This window comes from Hyla sarda, chromosome 7 (assembly GCF_029499605.1).
Source record: "Hyla sarda isolate aHylSar1 chromosome 7, aHylSar1.hap1, whole genome shotgun sequence".
Taxonomy (NCBI): Eukaryota; Metazoa; Chordata; class Amphibia; order Anura; family Hylidae; genus Hyla; species Hyla sarda.
The window spans coordinates 235,424,647-235,449,639 of record NC_079195.1 but is presented as its reverse complement, the minus strand read 5'-3'; the positions used below and the strand labels follow the sequence as shown (position 1 = coordinate 235,449,639).

Below are 24,993 nucleotides of genomic sequence, written 5' to 3'. Positions count from 1 at the left end.
AGCAGAATAGTGAGTACAGCTCTGGAGTATAATACAGGATATAACTCAGGATCAGTACGGGATAAGTAATGTAATGTATGTACACAGTGACCCCACCAGCAGAATAGTGAGTGCAGCTCTGGAGTATAATACAGGATATAACTCAGGATCAGTACAGGATAAGTAATGTAATGTATGTACACAGTGACCCCACCAGCAGAATAGTGAGTACAGCTCTGGGGTATAATACAGGATATAACTCAGGATCAGTACAGGATAAGTCATGTATGTACACAGTGACCTCACCAGCAGAATAGTGAGTGTCACGATGCCGGCTGGCAGGTAGTGGATCCTCTGTGCCAGAGAGGGATTGGCGTGGACCGTGCTAGAGGATCGGTTCTAAGTCACTACTGGTTTTCACCAGAGCCCGCCGCAAAGCGGGATGGTCTTGCTGCGGCGGTAGTGACCAGGTCGTATCCCCTAGCAACGGCTCAACCTCTCTGGCTGCTGAAGATAGGCGCGGTACAAGGGAGTAGACAGAAGCAAGGTCGGACGTAGCAGAAGGTCGGGGCAGGCAGCAAGGATCGTAGTCAGGGGCAACGGCAGAAGGTCTGGAATCACAGGCAAGGAACACACAAGGAACGCTTTCACTGGCACTAGGGCAACAAGATCCGGCGAGGGAGTGAAGGGGAAGTGAGGTGATATAGGGAAGTGCACAGGTGTAAACACTAATTGGAACCACTGCACCAATCAGCGGTGCAGTGGCCCTTTAAATCGCAAAGACCCGGCGCGCGCGCGCCCTAGGGAGCGGGGCCGCGCGCGCCGGGACAGAACTGACGGGGAGCGAGTAAGGTACGGGAGCCGGGGTGCGCATCGCGAGCGGGCGCTACCCGCATCGCGAATCGCATCCCGGCCGGAGGTAGTAACGCAGCGCCCCGGGTCCGTGGAACCGACCGGGGCGCTGCAGTGAGGGAAGTGTAGCGAGCGCTCCGGGGAGGAGCGGGGACCCGGAGCGCTCGGCGTAACAGTACCCCCCCCCTTGGGTCTCCCCCTCTTCTTGGGGCCTGAGAACCTGAGGATCAGACTTTTGTCCAGGATATTGTCCTCAGGTTCCCAGGACCTCTCTTCTGGACCACAACCCTCCCAATCCACTAAAAAAAAAGTTCTTCCCCTGACCTTTTTAGAGGCCAAAATCTCTTTGACAGAGAAGATGTCCGAGGAGCCGGAAACAGGAGTGGGAGGAACAGATTTAGGAGAAAAACGGTTGAGGATGAGAGGTTTAAGAAGAGAGACGTGAAAGGCATTAGGGATACGAAGAGAAGGAGGAAGAAGAAGTTTGTAAGAGACAGGATTAATTTGACACAAAACTTTAAAAGGACCAAGATAGCGTGGTCCCAACTTATAGCTCGGGACACGGAAACGGACATATTTAGCGGAGAGCCATACCTTGTCTCCAGGGGAAAAAATGGGAGGAGCTCTTCTTTTCTTATCTGCGAATCTCTTCATGCGAGAAGAAGCCTGTAAGAGAGAATTTTGGGTCTCTTTCCATATGGTGGAAAGATCACGAGAAATTTCATCCACAGCGGGCAGACCAGAGGGCAAGGGGGTAGGGAGGGGGGGAAGAGGGTGACGGCCGTACACCACGAAAAACGGAGATTTGGAGGAAGATTCAGAGATTCTGAAATTATACGAGAATTCGGCCCAAGGTAGAAGATCTGCCCAGTCATCCTGGCGGGAGGAAACAAAATGTCGTAAATAGTCACCCAAGATCTGGTTAATTCTCTCTACTTGTCCATTGGATTGAGGATGGTATGCAGAAGAAAAATTTAATTTAATCTTGAGTTGTTTACAGAGAGCCCTCCAGAATTTAGACACAAATTGGACGCCTCTATCCGAGACGATCTGTGTAGGCAACCCGTGAAGACGAAAAATGTGTACAAAAAATTGTTTAGCCAACTGAGGCGCTGAAGGAAGACCAGGAAGAGGGATGAAATGTGCCATTTTGGAGAATCGATCAACGACCACCCAAATAACAGTGTTGCCATGGGATGGGGGTAAGTCAGTAATAAAATCCATACCAATCAGAGACCAAGGTTGTTCGGGGACAGGTAGAGGATGAAGAAAACCAGCGGGCTTCTGGCGAGGAGTCTTATCCCGGGCACAGATAGTGCAGGCTCGCACAAAGTCCACCACATCAGTCTCTAGAGTCGGCCACCAATAGAAGCGAGAGATGAGTTGCACAGATTTCTTGATGCCCGCATGACCTGCGAGATGGGAGGAGTGACCCCATTTGAGGATCCCAAGGCGTTGGCGTGGAGAAACAAAGGTCTTTCCTGGAGGAGTTTGCCTGATGGAGGCTGGAGAAGTGGAAATCAGGCAGTCAGGAGGAATGATGTGTTGAGGAGAGAGTTCAATTTCAGAGGCATCTGAGGAACGAGAGAGAGCATCGGCCCTAATGTTTTTATCAGCAGGCCGAAAGTGAATTTCAAAATTAAATCGGGCAAAGAACAGAGACCACCTGGCCTGACGAGGATTCAGCCGTTGGGCAGACTGGAGGTAGGAGAGGTTCTTGTGATCGGTGTAAATAATAACTGGAAATCTTGATCCCTCCAGCAGATGCCTCCATTCCTCAAGTGCTAATTTAATGGCTAGAAGCTCTCGATCCCCGATGGAGTAGTTCCTCTCCGCCGGAGAGAAGGTCCTGGAAAAAAAACCACAAGTAACAGCATGCCCGGAAGAGTTTTTTTGTAGAAGGACAGCTCCAGCTCCCACTGAGGAGGCATCAACCTCCAATAGGAAGGGTTTAGATGGGTCAGGTCTGGAGAGCACGGGAGCCGAAGAAAAGGCAGACTTGAGTCGTTTAAAGGCGTCTTCCGCTTGAGGAGGCCAAGACTTGGGATCGGCATTTTTTTTTGTTAAAGCCACAATAGGAGCCACAATGGTAGAAAAATGTGGAATAAATTGCCTGTAATAATTGGCGAACCCCAAAAAACGTTGGATGGCACGGAGTCCGGAGGGGCGTGGCCAATCTAAGACGGCAGAGAGTTTATCTGGGTCCATTTGTAGTCCCTGGCCAGAGACCAAGTATCCTAGAAAAGGAAGAGATTGGCATTCAAACAGACATTTCTCTATTTTGGCATAGAGTTGATTATCACGAAGTCTCTGAAGAACCATACGGACATGCTGGCGGTGTTCTTCAAGATTGGCAGAAAAAATCAGGATATCGTCCAGATATACAACAACACAGGAGTATAGTAGATCACGAAAAATTTCATTAACAAAGTCTTGGAAGACGGCAGGGGCGTTGCATAGACCAAAGGGCATGACCAGATACTCAAAGTGTCCATCTCTGGTGTTAAATGCCGTTTTCCATTCATCCCCCTCTCTGATGCGGATGAGATTATAAGCACCTCTTAAGTCCAGTTTGGTAAAAATATGGGCACCTTGGAGACGATCAAAGAGTTCAGAGATGAGGGGTAGGGGGTAGCGGTTCTTAACCGTGATTTTATTAAGACCGCGGTAGTCAATGCAAGGACGTAGAGAGCCATCTTTTTTGGACACAAAGAAAAATCCGGCTCCGGCAGGAGAGGAGGATTTACGGATAAAGCCCTTTTTTAAATTTTCTTGGACGTATTCAGACATGGCAAGAGTCTCTGGGACGGACAGAGGATAGATTCTGCCCCGGGGTGGAGTAGTGCCCGGGAGGAGGTCAATGGGACAATCATAAGGCCTGTGAGGAGGTAGAGTCTCAGCTTGTTTTTTGCAAAAAACGTCCGCAAAGTCCATATAGGCCTTAGGGAGACCGGTTACATGAGGAAGCACAGGGACACGGCAAGGTTTACTGGGAACCGGTTTTAAGCAGTCCTTGGAACAAGAGGGCCCCCAACTCTTGATCTCCCCAGTGGACCAATCCAGGATTGGGGAATGGAGTTGAAGCCAGGGAAGTCCAAGAAGGATTTCAGAAGTGCAATTGGGGAGAACCAACAGTTCAATCCTCTCGTGATGAGATCCGATGCACATTAGAAGGGGCTCCGTGCGGAAACGTATAGTACAGTCCAATCTTTCATTGTTTACACAATTGATGTAGAGGGGTCTGGCGAGACTGGTCACCGGGATGTTGAACCTGTTGACGAGGGAGGCTAAGATGAAATTTCCTGCAGATCCAGAGTCCAAGAAGGCCACAGCAGAGAAGGAGAAGGCAGAGGCAGACATCCGCACAGGCACAGTAAGACGTGGAGAAGCAGAGTAGACATCAAGGACTGTCTCACCTTTGTGCGGAGTCAGCGGACGTCTTTCCAGGCGGGGAGGACGGATAGGACAATCCTTCAGGAAGTGTTCGGTACTAGCACAGTACAGGCAGAGATTCTCCATGCGGCGTCGTGTCCTCTCTTGGGGTGTCAGGCGAGACCGGTCGACCTGCATAGCCTCCACGGCGGGAGGCACAGGAACAGATTGCAGGGGACCAGAGGAGAGAGGAGCCGGGGAGAAGAAACGCCTCGTGCGAACAGAGTCCATATCCTGGCGGAGCTCCTGACGCCGTTCGGAAAAACGCATGTCAATGCGAGTGGCAAGATGGATGAGTTCATGTAGGTTAGCAGGGATTTCTCGTGCGGCCAGAACATCTTTAATGTTGCTGGATAGGCCTTTTTTAAAGGTCGCGCAGAGTGCCTCATTATTCCAGGATAATTCTGAAGCAAGGGTACGGAACTGTACGGCATACTCGCCAACGGAAGAATTACCCTGGACCAGGTTCAACAGGGCAGTCTCAGCAGAAGAGGCTCGGGCAGGTTCCTCAAAGACACTTCGAATTTCCGAGAAGAAGGAGTGTACAGAGGCAGTGACGGGGTCATTGCGGTCCCAGAGCGGTGTGGCCCAAGCCAGGGCTTTTCCAGACAGCAGGCTGACTACGAAAGCCACCTTAGACCTTTCAGTGGGGAACTGGTCCGACATCATCTCCAAGTGTAATGAACATTGGGAAAGAAAGCCACGGCAAAACTTAGAGTCCCCATCAAATTTATCCGGCAAGGATAGTCGTATTCCAGAAGCGGCCACTCGCTGCGGAGGAGGTACAGGAGCTGGCGGAGGAGATGATTGCTGGAGCTGTGGTAGTAACTGTTGTACCATAACAGTCAGTTGAGACAGCTGTTGGCCTTGTTGCGCAATCTGTTGTGACTGCTGGGCGACCACCGTGGTGAGGTCAGCGACAACTGGCAGAGGAACTTCAGCGGGATCCATGGCCGGATCTACTGTCACGATGCCGGCTGGCAGGTAGTGGATCCTCTGTGCCAGAGAGGGATTGGCGTGGACCGTGCTAGAGGATCGGTTCTAAGTCACTACTGGTTTTCACCAGAGCCCGCCGCAAAGCGGGATGGTCTTGCTGCGGCGGTAGTGACCAGGTCGTATCCCCTAGCAACGGCTCAACCTCTCTGGCTGCTGAAGATAGGCGCGGTACAAGGGAGTAGACAGAAGCAAGGTCGGACGTAGCAGAAGGTCGGGGCAGGCAGCAAGGATCGTAGTCAGGGGCAACGGCAGAAGGTCTGGAATCACAGGCAAGGAACACACAAGGAACGCTTTCACTGGCACTAGGGCAACAAGATCCGGCGAGGGAGTGAAGGGGAAGTGAGGTGATATAGGGAAGTGCACAGGTGTAAACACTAATTGGAACCACTGCACCAATCAGCGGTGCAGTGGCCCTTTAAATCGCAAAGACCCGGCGCGCGCGCGCCCTAGGGAGCGGGGCCGCGCGCGCCGGGACAGAACTGACGGGGAGCGAGTAAGGTACGGGAGCCGGGGTGCGCATCGCGAGCGGGCGCTACCCGCATCGCGAATCGCATCCCGGCCGGAGGTAGTAACGCAGCGCCCCGGGTCCGTGGAACCGACCGGGGCGCTGCAGTGAGGGAAGTGTAGCGAGCGCTCCGGGGAGGAGCGGGGACCCGGAGCGCTCGGCGTAACAGTGAGTACAGCTCTGGGGTATAATACAGGATATAACTCAGGATCAGTACAGGATAAGTAATGTAATGTATGTACACAGTGATCTCACCAGCAGAATAGTGAGTACAGCTCTGGGGTATAATACAGGATATAACTCAGGATCAGTACAGGATAAGTAATGTAATGTATATACACAGTGACCTCACCAGCAGAATAGTGAGTACAGCTCTGGAGTATAATACAGGATATAACTCAGGATCAGTACAGGAGAAGTAATGTAATGTATGTACACAGTGACCTCACCAGCAGAATAGTGAGTACAGCTCTGGAGTATAATACAGGATATAACTCAGGATCAGTACGGGATAAGTAATGTAATGTATGTACACAGTGACCTCACCAGCAGAATAGTGAGTACAGCTCTGGAGTATAATACAGGATATAACTCAGGATCAGTACAGGATCAGTAATGTAATGTATGTACACAGTGACCTCACCAGCAGAATAGTGAGTACAGCTCTGGGGTATAATACAGGATATAACTCAGGATCAGTACAGGATCAGTAATGTAATGTATGTACACAGTGACCTCACCAGCAGAATAGTGTGGTGGCCCAGTACAGGAGTTGTACCCTTGCTGTCCTGTCAAGCTCAGTCAAGCAGCCACGGATTCTCAAGTCCATTGCCCCACAAGTCAAGTCAGAGCCTGGTAAGCTACAGAAGGGGTTAAGTCAGTCATAGTCAAGTCCCAGCAAGCCCTGTGGTCTCTGAAGTCACTGGTCACCTCCATGGGCCTAGCCAAGCTGTATAGACTGTTGCACCTGCCTGACTCAGTAAAGCTTCAGTTGTTCCGTAACTTGGTCTCTGAGTCATTATTTGCCCCCCGTGTCTAGCCCAGGATCCAGCGGTATACCTTCAGGTGGTGTAGAGGATAAACCACGCCCTGGCGTCACAAAGGGGGTTAATGCCATTTGCCCCTAGGGTAATTCCATCTGCCCTCATCACACCTTTTGGCGTCCTATAAACAGGATACAGGTGTGCGCCTTATGTCCAAAGTAACCCCCCAGTCTGAACTGTGTCCAGTATTACAGAGGAAAATGCACGAGCGTGTGACAAAAATTGCGCCAGAAAGTGTACGGGATTTTGTCAGTGAAAAGTGTTTGACCTGAGGCGCTTGTGAAATAGAGGGGGAGGTGAAGGAAAGTTTATTGCCTGCCATTGGGAACAGTGGTAAAGTCGTGGATACTATGTGTAAAATTGGTACTGAAGCGATCTTATGTGCCAAGATGTCTGACGCCATACCTGAAAGGGTTAATCTGTTGGGAAAAAAAAAGCGCGCAAAGGAATCCCACCAAAGCCAGCGTCCCGCCCCTGGGCGTGGAAGCCAAGTTGCGGTTTCCAATCCTAAGTGGAACCTGAAAGGTCTGCCCCTTGTTGCTGGGGGGGAGGGGGAGAAAGAAGAGGATGCACCGCTGAGTCACTTCCGGTCCCAGGCCCTGCTGATGATGAAGTTCTGATCAGCGGCCATTTTGTTGGAGACCAGTATAAGAAGCGAAGCAGAGCCGGTCTCTCCAGTCTTGCGGAAGTTCCTGGTATAAGCAAGATGGCGGAGGCACAGCAGAGCACAAGATCAGTGGGTCCCAAGATGGCGCCGGAGGCCCGTAAAGTTGCCATGGCGCAGATGTTCCAGGAGTTGGTGGATCGTCTGCAGAGGATCTCAATCGGGGCCGAAGATGCCATCTTAAAGTTCCGTTGCCTGAGGATGATGGGGACTGGCCTGCAACTCCTGCGGGTGGAACACTCACATCGTCGCGAGGACCAGCACCGGTGAGGTTGTCTCCCCACCACCAGACCTAGGGATCCTGGGCGGAGATCCACACAGAGGAGTGTGAAGTGAGTACCCATCTACCTCCAGTCCAGAGCCTGCGCCCCGGGTCCAGCAGCCCCCAGCACATCCCCCCACAAGGAAGGAGTATGGCCCTAAACAAATACCATATGAAGTGAGCCAAGCACAACAACAGAACACTGAGAGTCTTGAGGCCGTATATATCAGAAGGCTGGAGCATCCCCGAGAGGGAGAGTCATCCCTGGAGCGATGGAGAGCCACGGTTATCAAATTTGACAGAGTCAGGGGGTATGGCACATTGATGGACTGCCACCACGGTGGCACTATTTTGGTCAACAGGAGAGCTGTGAAGAGAGACTACCTCCCTCCACCTCTATACTCCCTGGAGAGCGGGAAGATTGTGGAGTAGTCATCACCAGGCCCAAGAATCCTATGCAAATACCTTTCGCCTATTTCCCCTCTGAAGATTGGGAGTCCTATCCATTTGGTCTCCTGCCACCAAGCGATAAGGGACAAGTCGTCCAAGAAGAATGGCATCCTGAGTCACCTGTCATGGATCCCAAATATCTGCGTAAAGGGTCGTCTGCAGATGTGCCCAGGCCTACTCCTGCTGTTGCGGAGGTTTGGCCTACCCAGTGGGCACCAACCAAAGGGCCTCGGCCTACTTCTGCTGAGGAGGAGGTTTGGCCAACCCAACAGGCACCTACACCTGATCCCCCAGTGGCGCAAGCTGCTGCTGTACAAGTGGTGGTCTCCGTGAGCCCGACCATCACTGAATACAGTTGTTGCATACCCATGTCAGCCCTGTAGAGGGGGCACAATCTCATGGTCCTAGGTACATGTCACAACCTAGAAAGCAAGTTGACATGTGAGGTTGGAAAAGAAATTTCCCAGGCTGAAGAGCTTGAATCTTGAATGTATGCAGAATAACTTTCCAATTGCATGTTATAAAAAATATGCTTCTTCCTATTTAATTTCCCACTTTGAAAAAATGACCACTAGAGGTCTCCCTACCAGTCCTGGCCGCAAGCTCTTTTTCTAGATTTCAGACTCATGCTGGAGTCCTAAATCTCAGACTGCAGCCGGGACAAAGACAAGCTCAACACTGCTCCCTGCCTTTCAATCAAATAGGCAGGAGCCAGCACTGTGCTCATTGCACATTAGGACGTACTCCTGACTCTGCCTTACTGCATGTCCATGTCCATTGTGCATTCATTTTACTATCTGAGCTCTGATCTTTCTTCTCTCTGCACATGCAGTTGTAAACAGAGAGGAGAATTCAGATTCAGAGCTGCCAGCTGAGCTTGTCTGTGTCCCGGCTGTAGTCTGAGATTTAGGACTCCAGCATGAGTCTGAAATCTATAAAAAGAGCTTGCGGTCAGGACTAGTAGGGGGACCCCTAGTGGTCATTTTTTCAAAGTGGGAAATTAAATAGAAAGAAGCAGATTTTTTTTATAACATGCAATTGGAAAGTTATTCTGCATACATTAATCTATAATATATCAAAAGTTTTTTTTTGATGAAAGGTACCCTTTAAGTCGAAAAGACTAACTGTATTCTATGCGGAAGCATTATTGTTGTTTCAAGTTATGCAACGTTCAAGAAAAAGTGCCTGGTGGACTCACCAAGAACTTCTGTAACCAATTGCGTAAGTGTACGTGCCCAGCTTTTAACCGTGATCCTTTACTGAGAACTCTAAAGTGTACCAGGACTGTGGACCGGAACTTTATTGTCAGAGTTAGGGATCAGCGAATCGAATCTGACGAATCCGAATTTGTTACGAATTTCAGAAAAAATTCGATTAGCAATGAATGCGAATATCACCGCAATTCGATTGCGCAAATTGCTTCATTAAACTCCATTTAGTGTGGTCCAGGCTCCAGGGCATCTAAAATGGCGGATCCACATGTGAGGACATGAGGCAAGGAATCTCCTGGGAAGGCGGGGTGACCCTGAATCACATGCAGCATGCAGCCTATCAGCAGCCAGTCCCCCCTGTGATGTCACAGCCCTATGTAATTGGCAGCCATATTGTGGCCAGTCACTTCAGCCTTTCACTGCAGAGAGATAGGAGGGACAGAGATAGAGCGCAGTGTGTGTTGCACAGAAAAGCATTCTTACTGCAGAAATTCACCTCCCAGTCACATGACAGAGAGCAGTGTATTGCACAGTGTGTTTAACAGAACAGCAGCGATTCAGCTCAAGCACAAATCCTGCCTAGAAGCACTGATAGGGAAGGGAGTGAGATTGAGAGAGAAAGGGCAATTTTGGGTGTAGTATACAGTGACTGTGTGCTGCAGCACTGGTGTGTACTGCTGGTGTTGTGCACAAGTACTTTTTTAAGCATACTGTAGCGCATTGTCCCCCCCCCCCCCTCAAAAACCACATACCTACATCTAAGTGGTGTACTATTTTGTTCCTGTTAATGTCTCAAGGGCCTAGATACTGTGAAAGGCCAGGCAAAAGTACACACCTGCTGGTGTTGTAGAAAAATACTGTATTAAGCGTAGTGAAGCGTATTGTACTCCCCTCATATACGCACTAAGTATATCAGGCAGAGAATGCCAGGATGTGCACAGAGGAGTGGCAGAGGCCTAAAATCATCCGGCAGAGGTTGCAGCAGACTCGGGGTGAGTGTCAGCAGGAGTCGCAGCGAGAGGCCTGAGCTCCCGGTAGCTAGCGGTCGTGTCTCGACCAGCAACCTATCTGCTGTCATCGATTGGTTAACACGGTCATCCACTTCATCACAAGTGACATCTGATGCTTCTCAGCCTTTTGGCTAAGATCCAGTGTAGTATCTGTTCTTATCAGTTTCATGCCGGTGGCAGGCGACGCCAGTGTGGAGCTGGTAGGGGGCAGGTGTTCCGGGGCTGGTTCTGAGGAATAAGCTAGACGGCTGCCCCAACGTGACCTGTTCCCTCCGGGTCTCGCCATGAGGCTGAGAGGGTCTAGAGCCGAGGTGCTTTAGTGCCTCGGGGAGTGGTGACCCAGAGGTGCTGAAATTCACTGGGAGGATAGACTCACTGAGTGGAAGCACGGGCACCATGAACTCTTCACCTTGTGGCACTCACCTCTTGATTCCCGGCCTTGCTAGGGTCAGGGAAATTTTTGTAGATCCGGTCAGATGTCCGGGCAGTATACCGGCACACATTCACTTATTTATTTCTTTTTTGTCACTTTTTACGTGTTGTGTGTTCACAGGATTGTTAGGATGTGGTAGCCCTTCTGGGTGTCCCTCCTGGTGGTCTAGGGGAGTTGTGTGTGGTCATCAGGTTCCTCACATCCCTGCAAAAACCCTGGGTACTCCTGCTAACTGCAAGGATGCCGGGAGCATTTGTGGTCCCCTAGTAGCTTCGGCGAAAATGGACATCGAACCTAGAACCTTGCAGGTACCTATTGGTCCGGAGGTGATGGTTAAGGATTGTTTGGGGGCCTCTCTCCTATCGGAGAAGGGCTTGCGATAGACCGCATCCTTTGTGCATGTTTTTTTAGTGTAACACATTTGCACTTTTTCTTGCACTTTGGGTGATTCGAGAGCACGTTCCACGGCTCTTAGATAAAAAAAGAAGTGACATCAGACACATCCCTCAGTTGGCATGGCCCAGGAGCAGTCCCGGTCCTCCCATTGCCTTTGTCCTATGCTGTTCCCTCTCCTAGAGAAGTATCTGATGCTGTGGGTTCAGCTCCACTATTCACTGAGGACGATGTAATACAGGACAGTCAGCAGCTACTGGACAGTCAAGAAGGGGAGGAGACATGCGCCGCTTCCTTCGCTAGGCGGGCAAGTAGTGATGAGAGAGTGACGTGGGAGGCGGTGTTGCCAGGGAAGCAGACACTGTTGGGGACGAAGGGCGTATGCATACGCCCTTGCGTCCTGGTACTTAAGGACGAAGGGCGTATCCATACGCCCGTGGGAATTTCGGCCCCCGCCGCGCGCCAGGCGGGGACCGGGCCAGGGTGACTGCTGATATCTATCAGCAGGCACCCCGTGCAAATGCCCAGGGGGGTCATTAGACCCCCCCCATGTCGGCGATCGTCGCAAATCGCAAGTGAATTCACACTTGCGATTTGCGCCGATTCCGGGTCATTACGGGTCTATGGTGACCCGGAATAGAAGGGGGATCGCGGGTGTCTAAGACACCCACGATCCCCCTAAAGCGATAGGAGTGAGGTGGCAGAGTTGCCACCCCTCCTATCTCTGCTATTGGTGGTCTAGACTCGACCACCAATAGCAGATCTGGGGCGGAGGGGTTTACTTTCGTTTTCCCCGTCCTGCCCTCCCACAATAGGCGGGGCAGAACGGGGAAAACAAAGAGGAGCGGCGCCGGAGTCCACTTACCCCTCCGAAGGCAGCGGAGCGACGGGGATCGGCGGTCGGCGACGGAGATCTGCGGTGGCGTGCGGCAGAAGTGGACGGCTCCCGGATGCGACGGAAGCCGGTGAGTAGTTGCCTAGCAACATCTAGAGGGCTACAGTCTGAGACCACTATAGTGGTCTCTAGACTGTAGCCCTCCAGATGTTGCAAAACTACAACTCCCAGCATGCCCAGACAGCTGTTTGCTGTGTGGGCATGCTGGAATTTGTAGTTTTGCAACAGCTGGAGGTCTGCAGTTTAGAGATCACTGCACAGTGATCTCTATACTGCCCTCTAGATCTTGCAAAACTACTACTCCTAGTATGCCCACACAGCTGTTTGCTGTCTGGGCATGCTGGGAGTTGTAGTTTTGCAACATCTGGAGGTCCACAGTTTGGAGATCACTGTTCAGTGGTCTCTAAATTGTAGCACTCCAGATGTTGCAAAACTACAAATTCCAGCATGCCCACACAGCAAACAGCTGTCTGGGCATGCTGGGAGTTGTAGTTGCGTACCTCCAGCTGTTGCATAACTACATCTCCCAGCATGCCCTTCTGTGATCAGACATGCTGGGAATTGTAGTTTTGCAACAACTGGAGGCACACTGGTTGGAAAATACTGAGTTAGGTAACAGAACCTAACTGAAGGTTTTCCAACCAGTGTGTATTGACAGACCGTGCATGCTGGGAGTTGTAGTTTTGTAACAGCTGGAGGCTCATTGGTTGGAAAATACTGAGTTAGGTAACAGAACCTAACTGAAGGTTTTCCAACCAGTGTGCCTCCAGCTGTTGCAAAACTACAACTCCCAGCATGTACTGACAGACCGTGCATGCTGGGAGTTGTAGTTTTGAAACAGCTGGAGGTTTGCCCCCCCATGTGAACGTACAGGGTACATTCACACGCGCGGGTTTACAGCAAGTTTCCTGCTTCAAGTATGAGCTGCGGCAAATTTTTCGCCGCAGCGCAAATTCCTAGCGGGAAACTCACCGTAACACGCCAGTGCGAATGTACCCTAAAAACACTACACTATACTAACACCTAATAAAGAGTAAAACACTACATTTACACCCCCTTACACTGTCCCCCCCCCCAATAAAAATGAAAAACGTATTGTACAGCGGTGTTTCCAAAACGGAGCCTCCAGCTGTTGCAAAACTACAACTCCCAGCATCTCCGGACAGCCACTGATTTTCCAGGCATGCTGGGAGTTTAGCAACAGCTGGAGGCACCCTGTTTGGGAATCACTGGCGTAGAATACCCCTATGTCCACCCCTATGCAATCCCTAATTTAGTCCTCAAATGCGCATGGCGCTCTCACTTCGGAGCCCTGTCGTATTTCAAGGAAACAGTTTAGGGCCACATATGGGGTATTTCCGTACTCGGGAGAAATTGCACTACAAATTTTGGGGGGCTTTTTCTCCTTTTACCCCTTATGAAAAGGAAAAGTTGGGGTCTACACCAGCATGTTAGTGGAAAAAAATTTTTTTTTTACACTAACATGCTGGTGTTGCCCTTTACTTTTTATTTTCACAAGAGGGAAAAGGAAAAAAAGACCCCCAAAATTTGTAACGCAATTTCTCCCGAGTACGGAAATACCCCATATGTGGGCGTAAAATGCTCTGCGGGCGCACAACATGGCTCAGGAGTGAGAGCGCACTATGTACATTTGAGGCCGAAATTGGTGATTTGCACAGGGGTGGCTGATTTTACAGCGGTTCTGACATAAATGCAAAAAAATAAATACCCACATGTGACCCCATTTTGGAAACTACACCCCTCACGGAATGTAATAAGGGGTACAGTGAGCATTTACGCCCCACAGGTGTCTGACAGATTTTTGGAACAGTGATCTGTGAAAATGAAAAATAAAATTTTTTTGTTTGCACAGCCCACTGTTCCAAAGATCTGTCAAACACCAGTGGGGTGTAAATACTCACTGTACCCCTTATTACATTCCGTGAGGGGTGTAGTTTCCAAAATGGGGTCACATGTGGGGGGGTCCACTGTTCTGGCACCACGGGGGGCTTTGTAAATGCACATGGCCCCCGACTTCCATTCCAAACAAATTATCTCTCTAAAAGCTCAATGGCGCTCCTTCTCTTCTGAGCATTGTTGTTCGCTCGCAGTGCACTTGACGTCCAAACATGGGGTATTTCCATACTCAGAAGAAATGGGGTTACAAATTTTGGGGGGCATTTTCTCCTACTACCCTTTGTAAAAAGTAAAATTTGGGGAAAAACCAGCATTTTAGTGGAAAAATTTTTTTTTTTCATTTACACATCCGACTTTAACAAAAAGTTGTCAAACACCTGTGGGGTGTTAAGGCTCACCGTACCCCTTGTTACGTTCCTTGAGGGGTGTCGTTTCCATAATAGTGTGCGATGTGTTTTTTTTTGCTGTTCTGGCACCATAGGGGCTTCCTAAATGTGACATGCCCCCCAAAAACCATTTCAGAAAAACTCACTCTCCTAAATCCCATTGTTGCTCCTTCCCTTCTGAGCCCTCTAGTGCACCCGCCGAACACTTGACATACACATATGAGGTATTTTCTTACTCGAGAGAAATTGGGTTACAAATTTTGAGAGGATTTTTTTCCTTTTACCCCTTGTAAAAATTCAAAAACTGGGTCTACAAGAACATGCCAGTGTAAAAAATTAAGATTTTGAATTTTCTCCTTCACTTTGCTGCTATTTCTGTGAAACACCTAAAGGGTTAACACACTTACTGAATGTCATTTTGAATACTTTGAGGGGTGCAGTTTTTATAATGGGGTCATTTATCGGGTATTTCTAACCAGAAGACCCTTCAAATCCACATCAAACCGGAACTGGTCCCTGAAAAATTCCGATTTTGAAAATTTTGCAAAAAATTGGAAAATTTTTGCTGAACCTTGAAGCCTCTGGTGTCTTCCAAAAGTAAAAACTCATCAATTTTATGATGCAAACATAAAGTAGACATATTGTATATGTGAATCAATATATAATTTATTTGGAATATCCATATTCCTTATAAGCAGAGAGCTTCAAAGTTAGAAAAATGCTAAATTTTCAAATTTTTCATGAAATTTTCAAATTTTTCACCAAGAAAGGATGCAAGTATCGCCGAAAATTTACCACTAACATAAAGTAGAATATGTCACGAAAAAACAATCTCGGAATCAAATTTATAAGTAAAAGCATCAGAGTTATTAATGCTTAAAGTGACAGTGGTCAGATTTGCAAAAAATGCTCCCGTCCTTAGGGTCATAATGGGCTCCGTCCCCAAGGGGTTAAAAGGAATAGGAAATATAAAGAAAGGATTTATACTTCTCCTTCCTCATGGATCCACTTCTGACTTTGGCTCAAAAACTGCAGTGGCAGTTTTCTAAAAAAAAATGCCAGAAAAAAAACTGTGTGGAAACCTAGCCTTACAGGGGTAGTGTTTACTCCCACCTGCTACAATGGGCCCTACGTTGTTCCCTTCCACCTTTTCAAGGAAAGTGTTACTCGTCTTAAAAAGGGCGGCCCCACACAGGAACCAATCGCTATTTCCACATAAAAACGCTGGGAAATGGCAGTGTTTGTAGGGGTAAATAGGGAGAGGTTCCTGTGAGGGGCCGATCTTTTTAGGGTGAGTAACACTTGCCAAGAAGGGAATTAATAATGTGAGAGTAGGTCCTTATAGGGGAAGTTTTTACCCCCAACCGTTACAATGGACCATACGTTGTTCCCTTCCACCTTTTAGAGATCTTTACATCACATCAATACTTGGTGGTGTAGGTCATATATTTTATCCTAAGAATATTATTAAAAGTTAAGTTTTACATAATGCATATCCTCAATACTTACTTGTGCACACTAACACAAAAGAGACCGTTTTCTTCTGCCTACCTGTCTCAGCTACTATTCTGATCCTGCCACCCGCCTGATGCTACACATATGATGCCTAGTTCTCCTTTTTTTTCACCCACCTTCATCACCGGGTAATGGTATTGCCACCCACCGCACCACTCTGTCATTGGGTCACTTTCAGGACTCCTGATGCTCCATGCTGTGTCATTCAGCCACTATATGGTCTCCACATGCTGCTGCCACCTCCAGGCTGTGTCATTCAGCCACTATATGGTCTCCTCATGCTTCCAACACCTCCAGGCTGTGTCATTCATCCACTATATGGTCTCCTCATGCTTCCAACACCTCCAGGCTGTGTCATTCAGCCACTATATGTTCTCCTCATGCTGCCAACACCTCCACGCTTTGTCATTCAGCCACTATATAGTCTCCTCATGCTGCCGCCACCTCCACGCTGTGTCATTCAGCCACTATATGGTCTCCTCATGCTGCCAACACCTCCACGCTGTGTCATTCAGCCACTATATGGTGTCCTCATGCTGCCAACACCTCCAGGCTTTGTCATTCAGCCACTATATAGTCTCCTCATGCTGCCAACACCTCCACGCTGTGTCATTCAGCCACTATATAGTCTCCTCATGCTGCCGCCACCTCCACGCTGTGTCATTCAGCCACTATATGGTCTCCTCATGCTGCCAACACCTCCAGGCTGTGTCAATCAGCCACTATATAGTCTCCTCATGCTGCCGCCACCTCCACGCTGTGTCATTCAGCCACTATATGGTGTCCTCATGCTGCCAACACCTCCAGGCTTTGTCATTCAGCCACTATATAGTCTCCTCATGCTGCCGCCACCTCCACGCTGTGTCATTCAGCCACTATATGGTCTCCTCATGCTGCCAACACCTCCACGCTGTGTCATTCAGCCTCTAAATGTTCTCCTCATACTGATGCCACCTCCAGGCTCTGTCATTGTGCCGCCATGTGACTTGTGACTCCTTGTTAGTTTTGGTCTTTTGTAACCACACTATTTAGTCAAAGTAAATGCCGGGGATCGGGACATTAAACTCACAGCTCTGAAAGGCAGGGGCTGGAACAGGTGGTATCTCACCTCACGGCGGACCGCCAGCCATCGTTGCTCACCATAATGGGTACTCAAAAAATATTTAAAAAAATTCTAATCAAATTAAATAAAAATTACATAAATAAATCTCTTTATTCTCTTCAATTATGACGCCATATGGTCTCCCTGCTGCCACATCCAGACGCTCTGCAGCAATGATTGTAATAGCACAATGCCTGTAATCTGCATGTCATACTGAATAACAGTATTATTTCACTAACATAGCACACTCCCTATGAGTGTTAGGACAAGGCAAAGTGTTCTACACCCCTATTGAGGTTTTCTGTAGGACAGAAATAGCCATTTTAATAGCGATTTGCCACAAATAAATTTGGAAAGAATTTTTTAGGAAAATTTGTTGAATCGGCTGAATTTAATTTTTGAAAAATTTGCTCATCTCTAGTCAGAGTAATATATTTTGTTCCATTTTTGCACGGGTGCATTTAAATGTGGTGAGAGAGAGAGAGAGAGAGAGAGAGAGAGAGAGAGAGAAAGAGAGAGAGAGAGAGAGAGAGAGAGAGAGAGAGAGAGAGAGAGAGAGAGAGAGAGAGAGAGAAATATGTTGTATATAGGAAGGGAACTGAGAATGTTATAAATGTTACAAATGTTACTAGAATACGGATCAGGACTATATCTATGGATATGGCGAATCGGGGTGGTTGGGGGTGAGTGAGCCACGGTGATGCTCCACAGGTTTTACTCAAGAAAGTCTGAATGATACATGATAGTAGATATTTGTGGGAAAAACACAAAAACGTATCCAATGACGTAACCACAGATATGGGGGACCACAGGGAGCGCCGACCCGACACATCTTCCTCACGACAATTATAAGTGCACTATATTAGTGAGGTGTATTGGGGGCCATTGTGTTGTCCGTCACCGGGAGACGCAGTGCTCGGCCCCCAGATATGCACATCCTATTTTCAGGAATGCTTCTCCCGATCACATGACCACTCAGAGTCTCACGCTCTTGCGGTGCGCGGTTGTTTTTCAGATGCTAATACGAGGTCTCCGTCCACAAAGCCTCCACTCTCTGCTGTCTGGATGGAAGAGATGGCCGACGTGGGCTGCACCCCCCCGATTGTCCCACTGCGGCTGATTTACGTTTTGGGAATCTTCTCCTGTCATCCTGTGTGAGTCCGGGGATGGCGTCCTTCCGCTGCGCCCATTCATTGCTGCGCACATGACAAAGTAACAAAGCCGCAGCTCCTGCAGGAACCTGAATCGCCCCCGGACACAATGGAGAAGAGTTACGACCCGGATGCACAATGGGGCGAATTTACCATTATACGAGGAAACAAAGTTATTTTCCTGTTATTTGTCTGTGCATAGGTCATGTGACCCTGCGCCAAATTTATCAAAATATCTAGGGAAGACCTAATTAAATTTCCAGGTATGGCGGCGGGGGGGGGGGGGGATAGTGAGTGGTGAGACTGCGCAAAAGATTGGTGTTTATCACAAACAAGTCTGTAAATCTAATGATAGACGTAGGAGATCTCCAGAGCGGCGCTCATATGGAGATCTGCAGGTGCACGGGACGCCATGATACTATTTACAATCCCTCATCCAGGGCGACGCATCATATGGCGCCAACAACTCTGTGACCACGATCCGGACTGTTCCCATTAACGGACAGAGATACTGATATTGTGTTCCAGCTTCTGGACCCAGCCGTTCAGGACTCGGAGAAGCTGGGTAGCTGTATGGCGGACACTTTACTGCCCCATCTTTCCCTAATTCTATCCTGTTGGATCGAGTTCACACTGCGCTATTGTTTCTGTAACATGTTTTATACATCACAGGACCTTACACCACAGAGTGCCGCCTTACACCCCTATAACTGACCCATAACTCCCCAATACACATGAAGCCTACACCCCTATAACTGACCCACAACTCCCCAATACACATGAAGCCTACACCCCTATAACTGACCCACAACTCCCCAATACACATGAAGCCTACACCCCTATAACTGACCCATAACTCCCCAATACACATGAAGCCTACACCCCTATAACTGACCCACAACTCCCCAATACACATGAAGCCTACACCCCTATAACTGACCCATAACTCCCCAATACACATGAAGTCTACACCCCTATAACTGACCCACAACTCCCCAATACACATGAAGCCTACACCCCTATAACTGACCCATAACTCCCCAATACACATGAAGCCTACACCCCTATAACTGACCCACAACTCCCCAATACACATGAAGCCTACACCCCTATAACTGACCCATAACTCCCCAATACACATGAAGTCTACACCCCTATAAGTGACCCATAACTCCCCAATACACATGAAGCCTACACCCCTATAACTGACCCATAACTCCCCAATACACATGAAGCCTACACCCCTATAACTGACCCACAACTCCCCAATACACATGAAGCCTACACCCCTATAACTGACCCACAACTCCCCAATACACATGAAGCCTACACCCCTATAACTGACCCATAACTCCCCAATACACATGAAGCCTACACCCCTATAACTGACCCATAACTCCCCAATACACATGAAGTCTACACCCCTATAACTGACCCATAACTCCCCAATACACATGAAGCCTACACCCCTATAACTGACCCATAACTCTCCAATACACATGAAGTCTACACCCCTATAACTGACCCATAACTCCCCAATACACATGAAGTCTACGCCCCTATAACTGACCCATAACTCCCCAATACACATGAAGCCTACCCCCCTATAACTGACCCATAACTCCCCAATACACATGAAGCCTACACCCCTATAACTGACCCATAACTCTCCAATACACATGAAGTCTACGCCCCTATAACTGACCCATAACTCCCCAATACACATGAAGTCTACACCCCTATAACTGACCCATAACTCCCCAATACACATGAAGTCTACACCCCTATAACTGACCCATAACTCCCCAATACACATGAAGCCTACACCCCTATAACTGACCCATAACTCTCCAATACACATGAAGTCTACACCCCTATAACTGACCCATAACTCCCCAATACACATGAAGCCTACACCCCTATAACTGACCCATAACTCCCCAATACACATGAAGCCTACACCCCTATAACTGATCCATAACTCCCCAATACACATGAAGCCTACACCCCTATAACTGACCCATAACTCCCCAATACACATGAAGTCTACGCCCCTATAACTGACCCATAACTCCCCAATACACATGAAGTCTACACCCCTATAACTGACCCATAACTCCCCAATACACATGAAGTCTACACCCCTATAACTGACCCATAACTCCCCAATACACATGAAGCCTACACCCCTATAACTGACCCATAACTCCCCAATACACATGAAGCCTACACCCCTATAACTGACCCATAACTCCCCAATACACATGAAGCCTACACCCCTATCACTGACCCGTAACTCCCCAATACACATGAAGTCTACACCCCTATAACTGACCCATAACTCCCCAATACACATGAAGCCTACACCCCTATAACTGACCCATAACTCTCCAATACACATGAAGCCTACACCCCTATCACTGACCCGTAACTCCCCAATACACATGAAGTCTACCCCCCTATAACTGACCCGTAACTCCCCAATACACATGAAGTCTACACCCCTATAACTGACCCATAACTCCCCAATACACATGAAGCCTACACCCCTATTCTGACCCATAACTCTCCAATACACATGAAGCCTACACCCCTATAACTGACCCATAACTCCACAATACACATGAAGCCTACACCCCTATAACTGACCCATAACTCCCCAATACACATGAAGTCTACCCCCCTATAACTGACCCATAACTCCCCAATACACATGAAGTCTACACCCCTATAACTGACCAATAACTCTCCAATACACATGAAGTCTACACCCCTATAACTGACCCATAACTCCACAATACACATGAAGCCTACACCCCTATAACTGACCAATAACTCTCCAATACACATGAAGTCTACACCCCTATAACTGACCCATAACTCCACAATACACATGAAGTCTACCCCCCTATAACTGACCCATAACTCCACAATACACATGAAGTCTACACCCCTATAACTGACCCACAACTCCCCAATACACATGAAGTCTACACCCCTATTCTGACCCATAACTCTCCAATACACATGAAGCCTACACCCCTATAACTGACCCATAACTCCACAATACACATGAAGCCTACACCCTATAACTGACCCATAACTCCCCAATACACATGAAGCCTACACCCCTATAACTGACCCATAACTCCCCAATACACATGAAGTCTACACCCCTATAACTGACCCATAACTCCCCAATACACATGAAGTCTACACCCCTATAACTGACCCATAACTCCCCAATACACATGAAGCCTACACCCCTATAACTGACCCATAACTCTCCAATACACATGAAGTCTACACCCCTATAACTGATCCATAACTCTCCAATACACATGAAGCCTACACCCCTATTCTGACCCATAACTCCCCAATACACATGAAGCCTACACCCCTATTCTGACCCATAACTCTCCAATACACATGAAGCCTACACCCCTATAACTGACCCATAACTCTCCAATACACATGAAGCCTACACCCCTATAACTGACCCATAACTCCCCAATACACATGAAGCCTACACCCCTATAATTGACCCATAACTCCACAATACACATGAAGCCTACACCCCTATAACTGACCCATAACTCTCCAATACACATGAAGTCTACACCCCTATAACTGATCCATAACTCTCCAATACACATGAAGCCTACACCCCTATAATTGACCCATAACTCCACAATACACATGAAGCCTACACCCCTATAACTGACCCATAACTCTCCAATACACATGAAGTCTACACCCCTATAACTGACCCATAACTCCCCAATACACATGAAGTCTACACCCCTATAACTGACCCATAACTCCCCAATACACATGAAGCCTACACCCCTATTCTGACCCATAACTCTCCAATACACATGAAGCCTACACCCCTATAATTGACCCATAACTCCACAATACACATGAAGCCTACACCCCTATAACTGACCCATAACTCTCCAATACACATGAAGTCTACACCCCTATAACTGACCCATAACTCCACAATACACATGAAGTCTACACCCCTATTCTGACCCATAACTCCCCAATACACATGAAGCCTACACCCCTATAACTGACCCATAACTCCCCAATACACATGAAGCCTACACCCCTATAACTGACCCATAACTCCACAATACACATGAAGCCTACACCCCTATAACTGATCCATAACTCTCCAATACACATGAAGCCTACACCCCTATAATTGACCCATAACTCCCCAATACACATGAAGTCTACCACCCTATAACTGACCCATAACTCCACAATACACATGAAGCCTACACCCCTATAACTGACCCATAACTCTCCAATACACATGAAGTCTACACCCCTATAACTGACCCATAACTCCCCAATACACATGAAGCCTACACCCCTATAACTGACCCATAACTCCCCAATACACATGAAGCCTACACCCCTATAACTGACCCATAACTCCACAATACACATGAAGTCTACACCCCTATTCTGACCCATAACTCCCCAATACACATGAAGCCTACACCCCTATTCTGACCCATAACTCTCCAATACACATGAAGCCTACACCCCTATAATTGACCCATAACTCCACAATACACATGAAGCCTACACCCCTATAACTGACCCATAACTCTCCAATACACATGAAGTCTACGCCCCTATAACTGACCCATAACTCCACAATACACATGAAGTCTACACCCCTATTCTGACCCATAACTCCCCAATACACATGAAGCCTACACCCCTATTCTGACCCATAACTCTCCAATACACATGAAGCCTACACCCCTATAATTGACCCATAACTCCACAATACACATGAAGCCTACACCCCTATAACTGACCCATAACTCTCCAATACACATGAAGCCTACACCCCTATAACTGACCCATAACTCTCCAATACACATGAAGCCTACACCCCTATAACTGACCCATAACTCCCCAATACACATGAAGTCTACCACCCTATAACTGACCCATAACTCCACAATACACATGAAGTCTACACCCCTATTCTGACCCATAACTCCCCAATACACATGAAGCCTACACCCCTATTCTGACCCATAACTCTCCAATACACATGGAGCCTACACCCCTATAATTGACCCATAACTCCACAATACACATGAAGCCTACACCCCTATAACTGACCCATAACTCTCCAATACACATGAAGTCTACACCCCTATTTTGACCCATAACTCTCCAATACACATGAAGTCTACACCCCTATGACTGACCCGTAACTCCACAATACACATGAAGTCTACCCCCCTATAACTGACCCATAACTCCCCAATACACATGGAGCCTACACCCCTATAACTGACCAATAACTCCCCAATACACATGAAGTCTACACCTCTATAACTGACCCATAACTCTCCAATACACATGAAGTCTACACCCCTATAACTGACCCATAACTCCCCAATACACATGAAGTCTACACCCCTATAACTGACCCATAACTCTCCAATACACATGAAGCCTACACCCCTATAACTGACCCATAACTCCCCAATACACATGAAGTCTACACCCCTATTCTGACCCATAACTCCCCAATACACATGAAGCCTACACCCCTATAACTGACCAATAACTCCCCAATACACATGAAGTCTACACCCCTATAACTGACCCATAACTCTCCAATACACATGAAGTCTACACCTCTATAACTGACCCATAACTCTCCAATACACATGAAGTCTACACCCCTATAACTGACCCATAACTCCCCAATACACATGAAGTCTACACCCCTATAACTGACCCATAACTCTCCAATACACATGAAGCCTACACCCCTATAACTGACCCATAACTCCCCAATACACATGAAGTCTACACCCCTATTCTGACCCATAACTCCCCAATACACATGAAGCCTACACCCCTATAACTGACCCATAACTCCCCAATACACATGAAGTCTACACCCCTATTCTGACCCAATGCACACGAAGCCTTTTGGCTAAGATCAAGTGTAGTATGTGTTCTTATCAGTGGTTTAGTCTCTGCCATTGATGTAGGATGGGTGCTGTGTGGTGGAGCAGGCGTTTCGAGGCGGGTGCCACACCACCAGCTCAATGGCTGTCCTGATGTGACCTGTTTCCTCCGGGTCTTGCCATGAGGTTGGGGGGGGTGTAGAGCCGAGGTACTTTTGTGCCTTGGGGAATGGTGACCCTGAGGTGCTGAAACTCACTGGGTGTTAAAGCTCACTGAGTGAACGGACTGCACCATTACTCTTCACCTTGGGCCCTACACCACTATTCTGGCCCCGCGATTTAGCGATCAGAGGGACGGACGCTTAAACCTGTAGATTTATAGATATTATCTCTGGGACGGAGGTCCTTTCTGCTCCTTATGTTCGGTGCAGAGAAGGCTTTCGACCACGTTCATGGGAGTATGTAGAATAGGGGTTCACTAGGATTGTGTTGGGGGCCCCTTTACTAGAGCGGTGATGGCCCTATATACATGTCCATTCACTAGTGTGATTACATCTGGGGTACTGTCCAGGGAATTTGGGGTCACCAGCGGGACCACACAGGGCTATCCCTGGCCCCCGTTTATATGGAGCCTCTGACTGGAAATAGGCGGTGAGGATCCTGGCATTGGATTCTTTGCGGACGATGATCTTATCCCTCTCGTCCCCAAAATGGTCCAAAGATGGAGTCTCCCTTATCCTTGATGAATTTGGGGCCCTTAATCCTCCATCCATCTAAGTGGTCAGATAGTTGGATCCTATATTAGAGAATTATCCTGACTTCCTCGGCCTCGGCCTC

General features: G+C 48.2%; 1 protein-coding gene and 1 pseudogene across 2 annotated transcripts in view; one reads left to right on the top strand and one right to left on the bottom strand.

Moving 5' to 3' along the window:
- SLC6A9 (solute carrier family 6 member 9) overlaps positions 1-24,993 on the bottom strand; it is a 183,637-nt gene that overhangs the window by 71,321 nt on the left and 87,323 nt on the right. The gene's annotated exons all lie outside the window — the stretch shown is intronic.
- Positions 10,516-10,672, top strand: LOC130283562 (U2 spliceosomal RNA; annotated as a pseudogene).